Source organism: Photinus pyralis, unplaced genomic scaffold (assembly GCF_008802855.1).
Source record: "Photinus pyralis isolate 1611_PpyrPB1 unplaced genomic scaffold, Ppyr1.3 Ppyr1.4_LG6, whole genome shotgun sequence".
In the NCBI taxonomy this organism is placed as follows: domain Eukaryota; kingdom Metazoa; phylum Arthropoda; class Insecta; order Coleoptera; family Lampyridae; genus Photinus; species Photinus pyralis.
Genome location: NW_022170663.1, coordinates 19,382,059 through 19,395,824, shown reverse-complemented (window position 1 = coordinate 19,395,824; position 13,766 = coordinate 19,382,059).

The following is a 13,766-nucleotide window of genomic DNA, read 5'->3' as shown; positions in this document are numbered from 1 at the left end:
TATCTTCGGAAGTAATCAGAATTCCCGGTTTTCTGTACAGCATGTAATAATTGTTTAATTGCACAACTGTTCCCTAATTAAGCCATCGTCGTATTTTCTATGGTTTCGGAGTTCCATGACAGACATCTTTGAATGAAAATAAGAAAGACCATAACGGAATGTACCCTTACAATCCTCCCTTGTTGTATGCAAAAATATGTAAACAGCTAACACGATGGTATTTTATTTGATCTAGCCATACCTGAAACCTTGTTTAATTTCGTGTGTTTAATGTTTTGTACCTCATATTTCATGATCATGAGTCAAAGCCTAAGAACGATTTGAGCTCGATTAGACAGACAGCACGGTGCAAATTTATTCGACAAAAATCCATCAATAAATCTGTAAGCAAGAAAGGTACTCAGACCCTAAGACAACGTACATGGGATCGATTGAAGCAAATTAGATTTAAAAGAAAAATCTTATAGTTATTAAGGTATCAAGAGCGTTATGAAGGAGTTAATAATCCTAACATCCGGTCATAACTGCGTTTTGCTTTAAGTCACGCACAAAAAAACAAACTTCTTATTGTCACTTTGACAATTTACATTTATAAAAATATTGGCCTCCTCTAATAACCCCCTAAATTAGAAATACCGTATTGAAAGTTTTCAATTAAAAAGGGAGTCGTGCGGCACCTTGTTTGCAAGATGTTTCAATTCTCTGTTTAGCAATATACAGCTTTTTTTTAAACTTGGTACAATGGTAATTGAAAAAATTAATTTTAAAGGCGGAAAATTTAAATAATGTCTCTATCACAAAACTCTTAAGTAGAATAAAGCACCAAACGTCGCATTTAGTATATTTTGAATTTGAACATTTAATTTCACTGTAAATTAATCACAGGTGTATCATTGACACAAACCTTTCTTAAAGGAAGTTGTTTCGAAAACGAAGTCATCTCCTTAATTATTTTGAATGTTTTGAATTGTAAGAGCTTAAAAGTGTGGGTGCTGCTGACGAATCCACTTCCTAATTGTAAACTATTACTTATTATTGTGGCAAGCGATTTGTTTTTACCCTCGCAAATCCTCTTATCGAACGCACCGCTGCGACCATTGCGATCTGAATGTGTCATGATATTAAACAATTCATGACGTTCTGTCCAAAAATTAATGTGAAATATGGAAAATGAGGCAAATCAACAGGAACGTGATTTGTGCAACATTGGTCGGCATAAATATATTAAATATGTACAACACAATTTCATGATTTTATTTGTATATACACCCAGTATGTAACAAACGATATTGATTGCAAATAAAAACGCGTGTTTACATATTGTGTTACCGATCAAATTCTTATGAATCATGCTATTACACGTAGACTGGAATTTTATATTGATATGTAAACTTATATGTCAGTGTCGTGTGATCCAGCACCTATTAAGTTACCTTTTGCGACGATAGTCCGCTGTATCTTTAATAAACCAATTAGTTTAATGGCGCGTGTTTTAGTGATTTCATGGAACGTTCATGACATCGAACTAATCGTTATTTATCGGTATTTGTTATTGAGTCCTAGTCGGTTCGACTCTTTAAAAGCGTGTGATTAAAATGAGTAGTAAGTGCACCTCGTCAGATCTGACACGGTAAGATTTTTTCCGAAAATAGTCAACTGCAAATATTTTACAATTACCACGATTGGTATTCTGTCTGAGAGCATTGTACGGATTCAATGTAATTCCATCACATTTATTTGATTTTCCGCATTATTCCGTTGCATTACCCTTTGCATACTAATGACAACAGTATATGAAAGGTAGCCTTGGTTTCCCTAGTAACATAATTGTTTGAAAATTCGTCCCATTGTGTTCTTTATTCATTCATGCATTTTAAGTTTCTTTTTTTAGAATATTTATGATGTGTTGCATAAGTAACGCTCCTCTTTCGTCTTTTTTGTGATTTCGCCCTTCCAAATTGGAACTCGTTGGGCAAACACCTATATTACACCGTTCCGTTTCCCTGTTCATAGTCGTTACGTACGTCGAGTCACCATTTCAAGCAGGGGTAGGATTCGGCTAGATTTATTTAAGATTGTGCATTTTGTTTTATTGTATCTAGGCGAGCGTTTTTTTTCAATCAGTATGGCGGGAACTCCAAGGAAACTACACTAGCCAAACACTTAGAAGCAACTATTTTAGAATACAATGATTAATGAAAACACGAGTTTGCTTTAAAACGTACAACTACAAATTCTCTAAGTTGAGTTTCATACGTGAGGTAGTGACTCTTTTGCAGTTGAAAAATTACGTCGATATTTAGATACAACAACAAAATGAGAATTGCTAAAACTATAGGTTTTACTACTGACTCACCCAGAGGTTCAATCCATCAATTTACTAAATATTTGGTATTGAAATACGTTTTAGTGAGGTGCTTGTCCACATATATTTATTACCTGATTTTCTTCTTCCGGTGATGTTCAGCAGCAAAAATTCTGTGGATTTCAATCCCCTGTGGTTTTTATATACGAGGATTAAATTTTAAATTTCTTATTGCACAGACCATTCCCCAAATTCACCTTATTTTAGTTCTTCTGCGTAATGCAACCCCCTCCTCCCTCCAAGCACATGACATTGTAACTTTTGAATTGCATGATCTGAAAACTCAGTTGCAAGTCGAACGTTGTTTTGCAGAAAACAAACGGGTTTCTGACGGTTCCAATTCCTTTTTCTTACTGGTACTGTTGTCTTATGGGACACTTAAGTAATTACGCAACAGAATTTAGGTACAGAATATCTTGCTTATCCCAAAAAGATTATCGATATTGTGAATTATTGAAATTGTTGATCATCGTGATATCGACAAGGATATCGATAATTTTTTCTTATTATGAAGCGAAGCGAATTTGTGAGTGTGTTAAATTAACTTGTTTAATTTGGTGATGAACATGAACATTCCTTTCGACCTATCTAACATTTACTACCCCTCCCCATTTAAAATTTTTGGGGTGCAATTCACCCCCTTCTCAGGGTTAGTTATGTAAGTAGTATTACTTAATTTAGGTGTCCCCCTCAAAACTAAAATTGACATGTTCGAACGTTTCTGGCAAAACTGTCGTTAAGTGGGCAAAATTGGCATTGACTGTTTTCATTGGGCCACCCTGTATTCTGTGGTATAGGTACTAAACAGTTTGTTCTTTCAACGCCTACTTTGGAGTGGTGGAACTATAGTTAAAGCAATTCTTAATTCTCATCTACAATACTCACAATTTGGTCTATTGTGTATGAGGGTCCCAGCCTCTTCTGATAAATTTAGTACGATTACTCATGCAATCGAAAATTAATCACTTTTTACTCCCAATAAACTGCTCTATGGTTAACCATATAATACAATGAACTGCAATAAAACATGTCCAATTAATTAATCCTTTCAATTTTTAAGAGAACAGACACAAAAAATGTTCTCTATAATTATTTTAGCATAATTTTCCTAATTTCATAAGCATCGAAAAAATCAGGAAAAACTGCAAATAGAGTACGTGAGTATATTTATTCCCAGACAATAGCAAATAATTCTAGAAAAATCGCAAACTGCGGCCAGCTTCAACAGCAGCTGCAGTTTTTGCAGAATCTTCGCCACCCATCAGGAGAAGAAGAAAACAAGATAATAACTAGAAGAATTACAAAAATTAATTAAAGTTATGTGAACAGCACATACCAATTTCCTAGCCAATTTCTATCTGTCATAAAGGTCGGCGTGTCAGACAATGGTTATTTATATTTATACAACTAGAGAAGGCTTTTTTCAACTCGAGTTCAAAGTTTGTCAATTGAACGAGAGTTGAAAATCACTTTCTTCTCAAGTTTTACACATAATTTTTTCTGAAGCTACAATTAAAATTATAAAATTATCCTATGCAATAATGAAGTTTGACACATAGCAATCTAGATACCAGTACTTTTGAATTTTAAATGTCATTAATTAGATTAACGCACCAATTGTTTTTTACTTTCCTCACTAGAGAGGAAAATCACATTTTCTTCGCCCTTTTTAGAACCGAAAATATTGATTTCTAAACTAATTTAAGAAAGTGTTTTAAAACCAATGGAAAATAGTTGAGGAAATAGTGTTGCAAACAATGAAATAGAAGATATGAACTTCTAGTGGTTGATACAGACGGTCTTCCTTCTAATCTGTTTGGTTAAATAGGGTTGAATAATATACATCTAATGAATTAATTACTGCGACTAATAAGTAGAAACTTTTTATTGCACTTGGGTGTATACTCCATATGAATGACTTGCATTTTGTATACGGGGGTTTCAGTCACGTCTCTCTATCTATTCATGTCTTCTATCACGATCACTGTCACTCATAATTCCAAAGACCAGTCTAATTTGTCCTTCGATGTAGGAGGAGTCGTTTATATGTCGCGAATTAGGTACGAGAACAAAAGACCAAACCAACAACAAAATTTTATTTTTTTAAATATATCCCCCGCTATTGAATACAGGTATAACACCGTTTCAACAATAACACCCTTAATCCAATTTTTATTTCCATTTGGTTTTTCCGCAAAATGGCCAAAATCCGCTACAGCAGCTTTTGAAAGTCTGAACTTGTGCACTGGTGCATTGTTTCGAGCAACAAGACACCTTACGTCAGTCGCGACGTCAGTTTTCCGTGTCTCTTCACTTCACTTTAATAACATCTCTAAGGTGATACATCAGATTTGCATAATACTCTCCCGTTACCGTACTACCCTTAATTATAGGATCAATCAGTAAAATTCCCTGGGTCCTAAAAATGGTTGCATGTACTTTTCCTGCAGAAGAGGTGACTTTAAACTTCTTGGGAGGGATGCGTCCTTTAACATGCCACTGCATCAACTCCTGTGTCGGTTCAGGATCATAATAATGAACCAAGGTTTCATCTCCAGTGGCAAGTCGATTGATAATTAAATCTAGAATTGTTCACACGCGGACACGCGTTTGGAATGGAGAAAGCATTCGCGGAATCCATCTTGCATTAACCCTTGTCATGCCAAGGTATTTGTGTAAAAATTCTGAAAACCTTGGTTTCTGAAACTCCTAGTAAAGCTGCTAATTAACGCTTCTTTCGTCTTGCATCCTCCAGTACCAAAAATTTGGTTTTTTCAACAGTATCTGCAGTGATCACATCAACATCAGGTAGACGGGGATCACCATTTAGTGATCCTAAACAATGTTTAAAAAATGTTGATCAGTTGCGAATAGTTGACTTAGAAGGGCAATAATCAAAGTATACAGCCAACATTTCTTCAAGAATACTTTGTTGAGGTTTTCCTTGTTTTTTGAGGAATTGTATAAAAGCCCGATATTCAATTTTATTCATTTCGATACATCTACAACCCGCGGCGACGCAAACTAACAGATAATAAAATTAATAATGTTAGAATTGTTTTGTAAAGTGCCACCAGGTTACCAAGGCCATAGAGGAAATACTCTATGCCAAGGCATATGTGATTAAAAAACAGCATTATGAAAAATTGCATCAAAGTTCAAAACAGTCCAGTCCGGGAATACAAGAACGACCCCTGATGCAATTCACATCGAGTGCAAATTGAGCCCTTTAATAAGAGAGAATTGACAGCTCAGTCGGATGCAATGAAATACAAAATAGTTCTTTAAAATGATCGTGCTTCTAAATTGCATTTAGCATATTATTGTTGAACTAAAAATATAACAACTTTGCTGAGCCACGTTGACTAACTTCGTGGTTTTATTTTATCTGTAAGGATCTCTATTACTAGAACTTTTTCTAAAACTTGTCTTTCTTTTAGAAACAGAAAGTCTATATGGATCTGCATCTTTTCGTTCAAGACAATTTGCGCATTTTGGTGAGCTTACTTCGGCGCGCCCTCAAACATCTTGCCAACTAGCTGCAAATTAGAAATCGCAACGAAGGGTAAGTGAACGTTCCTGACCAATTCCACAAAATTAGTTTATAAGGTGGACACTTTTCGCATTCAAAAAATGGAAAAAATTAAGTAAACCCAATATTTCTACAATGATAGATGGCCAAAGGTCAACTAATACCGATTAATATGTGCAACCAAATTATCTATTTTTTAATTCATTAAATTATTATACACATTTATTTATTAGTAAAATCTGATTATTGACCTTTTTTACTGAAGGACGCATAATATAAACATAAATAAACTGTGCAAAAATATTTTGACAAATTGCGTGAGATGATAAAAAATACCTGAAGCCGCTAAATAAATAGTTAATGTTTTATCTATATGTGATCATAAATTTACGAATTCCTTAAATATTTCCTGTTCTGGTGACCATAAGTCCTTCACATATCGACAATCGGCATGTCACATTATTATCTATCACCTGCAGATACCTGCAAATATAATTACGGAAGAAAAATCACCTCTAAACTGGTTTGGTTCAGGTTTAATCCAATCTGACGTCGTTTATGTGGAAATGGATGCAGATAATCATTGAAGATATGAAGACTGAAGAAGGTGCAGCGAGGAGTGGTAACTCCACCACCGTTGGCTTGTAATTGATTGCCAATGGTTGAGGAGTTCCTCAACCTCGTAGCGTGTCGACCAAGTTTTGCTCGGATCTCCAGTCCCACTCGTCTTTCCTAAGATGCTATAACTCTACCCCAAATTACGACTATTAGACTTCGTGGGAAACTACTTTTTAAATGGTAAAAATACTATTAGAGATGTGCATAATAATATTATGGAAACAACGTATTTGCATAATTAATGGTCGTGGTGCAATGCATTTAACTTTTTATTGATCGAATTTGTTATTGCCAAGGTATTAATGCGTCTTAGTATGAATAACTTTTGTTTTTTAGTATGATCTTTTCTTTTGTTAAACTTTAAGAAGATTGTCATTTTAAGTAGGTAGTGTTTTAATGTTGAGTACAATATATCTTCTGCATCCATGAGCCTTCATGGCGAAATCTAATAATATATTAATATTATATATGTATACATTCCAGATAGGTCCATCAAGCTTGCAAAATTGTATAATAGGTACAAAGTTTGCATTTTGTACACTCTGTTATTCGTAATGATGAGCCAGATTTAATCTGAACAACATTATGGATTATGGTCCTATTCGCTGAGACAGTCGTAGCATTTTGCTGTCTCTAACCGAACTTCTGCATAAACGGATTTACGCAAACTTTTTCCAAAATGACAGACATCAAGCGCACAGCTAGTTACTACGCATCGACGCAATAAAAATATTATGAACTTCCACTATTGCAGGTGGCGCAATTGAGCGCATAAGCAAATGTATCAGGTGACCTAGTTACAAGCGACAAAATACGTACTGGGGGGGGGGGGGGCTACGTTCATTTGCCCCCCCCCTAAATGTTTTTGCGGATTTCTAAAAAACGATAATGGCGCAAGAGTTATTATCGGTGGCGCATATGAGCGCCTAACGAGCGCATTCATTTTAAAATAATACGACTATCAAATCTCTCAGTGAGAGGGCCAAGTTAACGGACCCCATTTTTCGTGATGCCTTCCTGTGATCTTATTGATTGTACTGTAAAAAGACTCGCCAGTAAGTATGTTTACCATCTATTATACACTATTTGTGGGCGATTGTCGCATTGAGCACTATTCTCGCACTGTTTTTCACATGTTTATTTCCTTCACAATCTAGATCATATTATATATTCCATGGACATAGCCTCCTATTTACTTGCGACATCTGTGCCCATATACCTAACAAAGACAGATATTTTTTGCACCGTAAGTAGAACACCGCGCATGCACACTAGCATCTGAATGCAAACAGCTGATAACCATAGGCGGTGCAAAAAGCGGGTTCATCATCTTTATGAAATAAATGTAAGAGTAATAATAATAATAATAATAAAGTTTATTGTAAGCAAGATCTTACAAATGGACAAGGGTTCGCCTGGGTAGGCGATCTACCACCCTTCCAAATATAATCATAATTAAAAGGTGTAACATAAATCTCTTACCAAGCTAATAAAATTAACATTAATCATTGAGTTTATACCTACAGTATTGACAAAAATATATGAGTATAATAATATTTCTATAAACTAAGTATGAAAATAAATTACTTTAAAAAAAAAACAAAAAATAAATAAATAAAGTAACCCTAAGATTGTGGGAGTTTTACAATTTCCAAAAGGCATGTTTTGAATTGGTTTGGGTTACAGTTCAGTATATCAATTATTTGATTCAATAATGACACAGCGCTATAAGCAAAACTTCCCTGAAACTTGCTGGTTTTGTGCCGCGGAATTGTGAACGTGTTATAACGCAGCTGCAAGGTATGAGTTTCTGTCCTTTTTTTAAGTTCTTAATAGATAACATGGCTTCTGGGAGTTGATTAGTTTGTACAAAAATATAGCATAAGCATACTTCATTTTTTGTTCAACATTTAATAATTTATACTGATGTAAGTATGGTGTAATATGTTTTTTGAACGGTACTACTGCTACGAAACGAACACAAGAATTTTGCAATTTTTGTAGTTTGTTTTTACATTTCTGCGTCAATGTAGTATAATATACACAGCTACAGTATTCAATGTGTGGATACACTAGAGATTGAATTAAGTTAAGCTTAGTTCTTGCAGATAGTACAGATCTTAAATAATACATGGATTTCAGTTTCATTATAGCTAAGCTGTATGACTTATTTACATGTTTTTCAAAAGTCAGTGCATTATCAAACGTTACGCCTAAATTTTGTACATTATTTTCCCATTTAATAATACAATTATCGATATTTAAAGAATACTTTGTAGTGTCCAACTTGCTTCTATATGCTACATTACAGATACACATTGCTACTGACTTATCCGGGTTAATGCGTAAGCCATTTCTGCGACACCATTGATTAATGTTACACAGGTCTGTATTGATATGACTGACTGCTGCTTCTATATAACTAATATCAAATGACATATATAGCTGTAAGTCATCAGCATACATATGGTATTGACAGTACTGTATTTCATCTATCAGATCACTTACATATATGGAAAATAAAATTGGACCCAATACACTTCCCTGTGGGACACCATTAATTGTAAAGCAAGATCTAGATACATTGTTATTGACTGATACCAATTGTGACCTATATCTTATGTAACTATCGAACCATTCTAAGGTCTTTTCAGTGACTCCTAGAAACCTTAACTTTGCCAAAAGTAGTGTAAAATTCACTAGGTCAAAGGCTTTGCTTTGATCGAGTAATACTAAAATAGTAATTAATGAACAATCCATTGCTACATGAATATCATTTGCTACTGACAATAGTGCTGTTTGGGTACTATGGTATTTCCTATAACCTGACTGGTACTTTGGTAAAAGCTCCTTATCTTCTAAATATTCTTTTAATTGATTAGCTACATGTTTTTCAAGAACCTTGGATAATACAGGAAGAATGCTAAGAGGACGTAATTGCGAAAATTGAGACGGATTTGGAACTTTCGGAATAGGTACAATAATCGATGACTTCCACATCTGCGGAAATGTGTTTGACTGAAATGATGTGTTTACAATATGTAATAATGTTACTTCGATAGAGGGCATGAGAAGATTAAGCATTTTAATAGAGATTCCATCAACACCCATAGCTTTGGATTTTATTGACTTAAAAATGTTACGTAGCTCCTCCAGACTCATACCTCTTATTTGAAATTCTAAATTATCTTTACGTCGGTTTGAATTATAATAATCAATCAAGGTACTATCAACCCCTACGTTATAAGATATGTTAGTAAAGTTTGATTAATGTCATCGGTAGTGGTATTCTCTGGCAAAATAAATGGCTCAATATTAGATTTATGTTTAAGGACACCAAGATTCTTAAGGGTATGCCATAACTGTTTTGAATTATGTTTATTTTTATCAGTTACCATTCGTATATAAGCATCTTTTTCCCTTCTCACTGCTTGATTTACATAATTTCTCAATTCAACATACCATTTTCTATCGTTTACACTTTTAGTCACTAAATACTTTTTATGTGCTTTTGGTTTAACTTTATCATCTTCCTTATTGTATAAGTAACATATGGTAAAGATTTTTTACTACGAACAGGTATTATTGGAGCATGGCAATTAAATAAACAAAGTACATTTTCATTAAATCTATTAATCATACTGTCTACTTCATTTTCATTTGCTACCGATGCCCAATCAATTAAATTAACGTCTTCGTTAAAGGAGTCTATATTTATACCGCCATAATTTCTATAATACCTTTTCGTATTGTTTTGTAAATGTAACAAAATTTTCAATTTCGCTGCTATCATCATGTGGTCTGTAATAGTACCTAAATCATTTGTATTAGCATCACTCACTTTGTCTTTTAATGAATCACTAACGCAGAGTATATCTATCAGAGTTGCACTATCTTCAGTAATCCTTGTGGGCTCATTTATTATTTGACACAAATTAAAGTTATCAAAAAGTTCACCTAATTTATCACGGTCCAACGATTCAACTAGAAGATTAATATTTAAATCCCCCATTAAAATTATGCAGTCTACCCTGAGGTAGATGTCCTCTATAACATCACTTAGTTCACTTAAACAGTTAGCAACATTTACTGACGGTGGTCTATAACATACACCCACTCCAACAGATAACTCTCCCAAAATAAGCTTAATCCAGAGTTGTTCAAGTCCAATTGTATAGTCAACAGTTTTGTATAACAGTGTAGTTCTGAAACCTTTTCGAATGTAAAAACCTAAACCTCCTCCTCGTGTTGGTCTATCGGCTCTTATAAATTCATAATTAGGTATTGCTATATTTTCATTCGGATGTTCGCTGTGTAACCACGTCTCAGTGATCCCAAGGAGTTCCAATTGATGATAATGTGTAATTGTGTCAGAAAACAAGTGAAAGTTTTTATTAAGCGATCGTATGTTGACATGGCCGAAACGAAAATCAGTTAGTTTTTTGCCTTAGCTATAGATGGTATTCCATTAATGTAGCGAATATAATGCTTAACTGTGCTGCTAGAGTTCAGTTTGTCGAGTTCAGTCTTTACGTTTTTGAAATATTCACGCTGCAGTGGAGTTTCATCAAGACTCAAAAATAAATTTGGATTCTTTTCTCTAAAAACTTTCTTGTTCTTAATTAATTGTAAAGCATCGCCTCGGCTTTCCAACGTAATTCTAATAGGGCGTACTTGAGATGACCTGCCCAAGCGATATACTTTAACGTTATTTACATTGATGTTCAGATTGAGACCTTGTATTATATTTTTTACATTAGTTAAATCTTCTGCAGATTCATTCATTTTGTAAATAATTACATTGTTAGCACGTTTTTGTCGTTCTGCAATTTCATTAATTATCGACTCTACTTTATTTCCGTTTAAACCTTAATCTTGCTGAATAATTTTATTTTTCAATTCTTCGACTGTCTTGCTTAATTGAGTGATAGTATCTAACAATTGAGGAAGAAGCTTACAGCAGTTACATTCATTAGTGGTAACCACACTAGTAGCCGCCTCTCCATTAGACGTACGACAGTTTGCACAATTCCAAGATAACCCCGACACCGTTTTAAAAATTTCTATTTGCGATTTTGATAAGTCTACACATTAAGTAGGTAGTAGGAGTACCTTTTTAGCGCATTTTTGATTCTCAAAAAGGAGCTTATAGTTAGTTTCACTACTAACAGTCGGTCGTTCGGACACCTTTACAACTTTGTTTAAATCGACAACGGAATATCGTAGAACTTTCGGGTTTGCGGCATTGCATTCCAACTATCATGGTATTCCTGCATCTCTTAGTGTAATAGTTACCGATCTGTCAAGTCACACACAACGGCCGTTTGGGCGCCTGTTATAAACCGACCAATATCTAGGTAAAGGAATACCGTGTTATTCCTGCATCGTTTAGTCTGACAGCTGAAAACGGTTCCTTAAGTTGATAATTTACGAATTTCCTTTAATAGTCCAGGAAATAGAGACTGAAAATGGACCATTTCCTGCAAAACGAGAAATAGTTCCAATTTCTTTTGCATGTCTTGAAAGAGTATCTGGTGGTTAAGAATCCAAGTGTTCGACCTCCCACCCCTTGTGCTTCCTCCGTACCACCCTTAAAACCAAAGAAATTTGGTTGGATTTTTAGTTTTTCAATAATATCTTTTTATAGGTTCATTTTACAAAAAAATATTGTTATCAGAAATTGTAGACTATAAAATTCTACACAACTTTGATATATACAACTTTTTTGTGAAATGTTTATTAAAAACGATATAGAGCTTCATAGTTGTTTATATTTTTAAGAATTGTAAAATTTGTATTTAGATGTTTTAACCAAATTTCATACTTTATCTCTATAATTAAGAGTTTTATGAGAAAATATCTTGAATTTATCGTGTTATAAATCCCTCTACCCTGCACTCTTACCAAAGGGAATGCATAATAATGAAACTTGCAACCCTTGCTAGTGAGGATATTTGAATCACTGTGAGATTGTAGCGCTTTCTAATACACTTTTGAAATTAAAAAATTGTCTCACTCACATTATGCATCCCCTTTGGTAAGGGTGCAGGGTAGAGGAATTTATACCACGATAAATTCAAGATATTGTCTCATAAAACTCTTAATTATAGAGATAAAGTATGAAATTTGGTTAAAACATCTACATAGAAATTTCATAATTCTTGAAAACATAACCAACTCTCAAGCTCTATATCTTTTTTTATAATCATTTCAGAAAAAAGTAGTGTACATAAAAGTTATGTAGAATTTTATGGTCTACAATTTCTAATAACAATATTTTTTTCTAAAGTGGACTATTAAAAAGATATGATTGAAAAACTAAGAAACCAACCAAATTTCAGAGGTTTTGGGGGTGGTACGGGGGATGCACAAGGGGTGGGAGGTCGAAAACTTAGATTCTTAACCACCAGATGACTGTCTATGACATGCAAAAGAAATTGGAACTACTTCTCATTTTGCAAGTTAAACTATATGGACTATAAATGTCTCCTGTTACAATTCGATCGAGATCTCGACAATGAAATACCGCACTGTCTTCCGGATTTCAGAATTAGGTTCGTATTATCAAATTATTCCTGCATCAAGCTGAAAGCCATTACTGCAGTCTATAATTTATGAATTTCGTTTTCAAAGATAGGCATACATAGACAATTAATGACTATTCACACAAACTATCGACACTACAAGCTAATTATAAGAAAAATTCAAATGACAAAACAAAACATTTTAACTGTATAAAACAAATAAAAAGAAAACTATTTTTGACGAAATAAGAACAAGTACAAATTGTGCACAACCCTTGTGCAGATAAAGCGCACTTTTTTAAAACACCCCTACGAAATTTCTTCCATAAATAAGAAAGTTGGCACTGCACATCCTACACAAAACCAAATTTGGAAAATGGCGCTACATTTGCTTTTATTCCAGTGGCTATGTATCAAATTTCATTTGAATCCTTCCATAAATAAGAAAGTTGGCACTGCGCTTGCGCAAAACGAAATTTTGAAACTGGAGTTAAATTTGGTTTTATTCCAAGTGGCTGTGTATCAAATTTTATTTAAATGCCCAATGGTTATATTTCTTCCAAACGTCCCAATCGCCCTTTGTAGGTACTTTTCTTTGACAATTCACTCTGAAGATATAAGGAATTATAACCGAACACGACAAGGGATCGAGGAGGAAGACTATGGTTAGTATAAATTAATTCCTTTCGTTGAGACCTTTCATTAGAGTACCCCTCCACCCCGTACT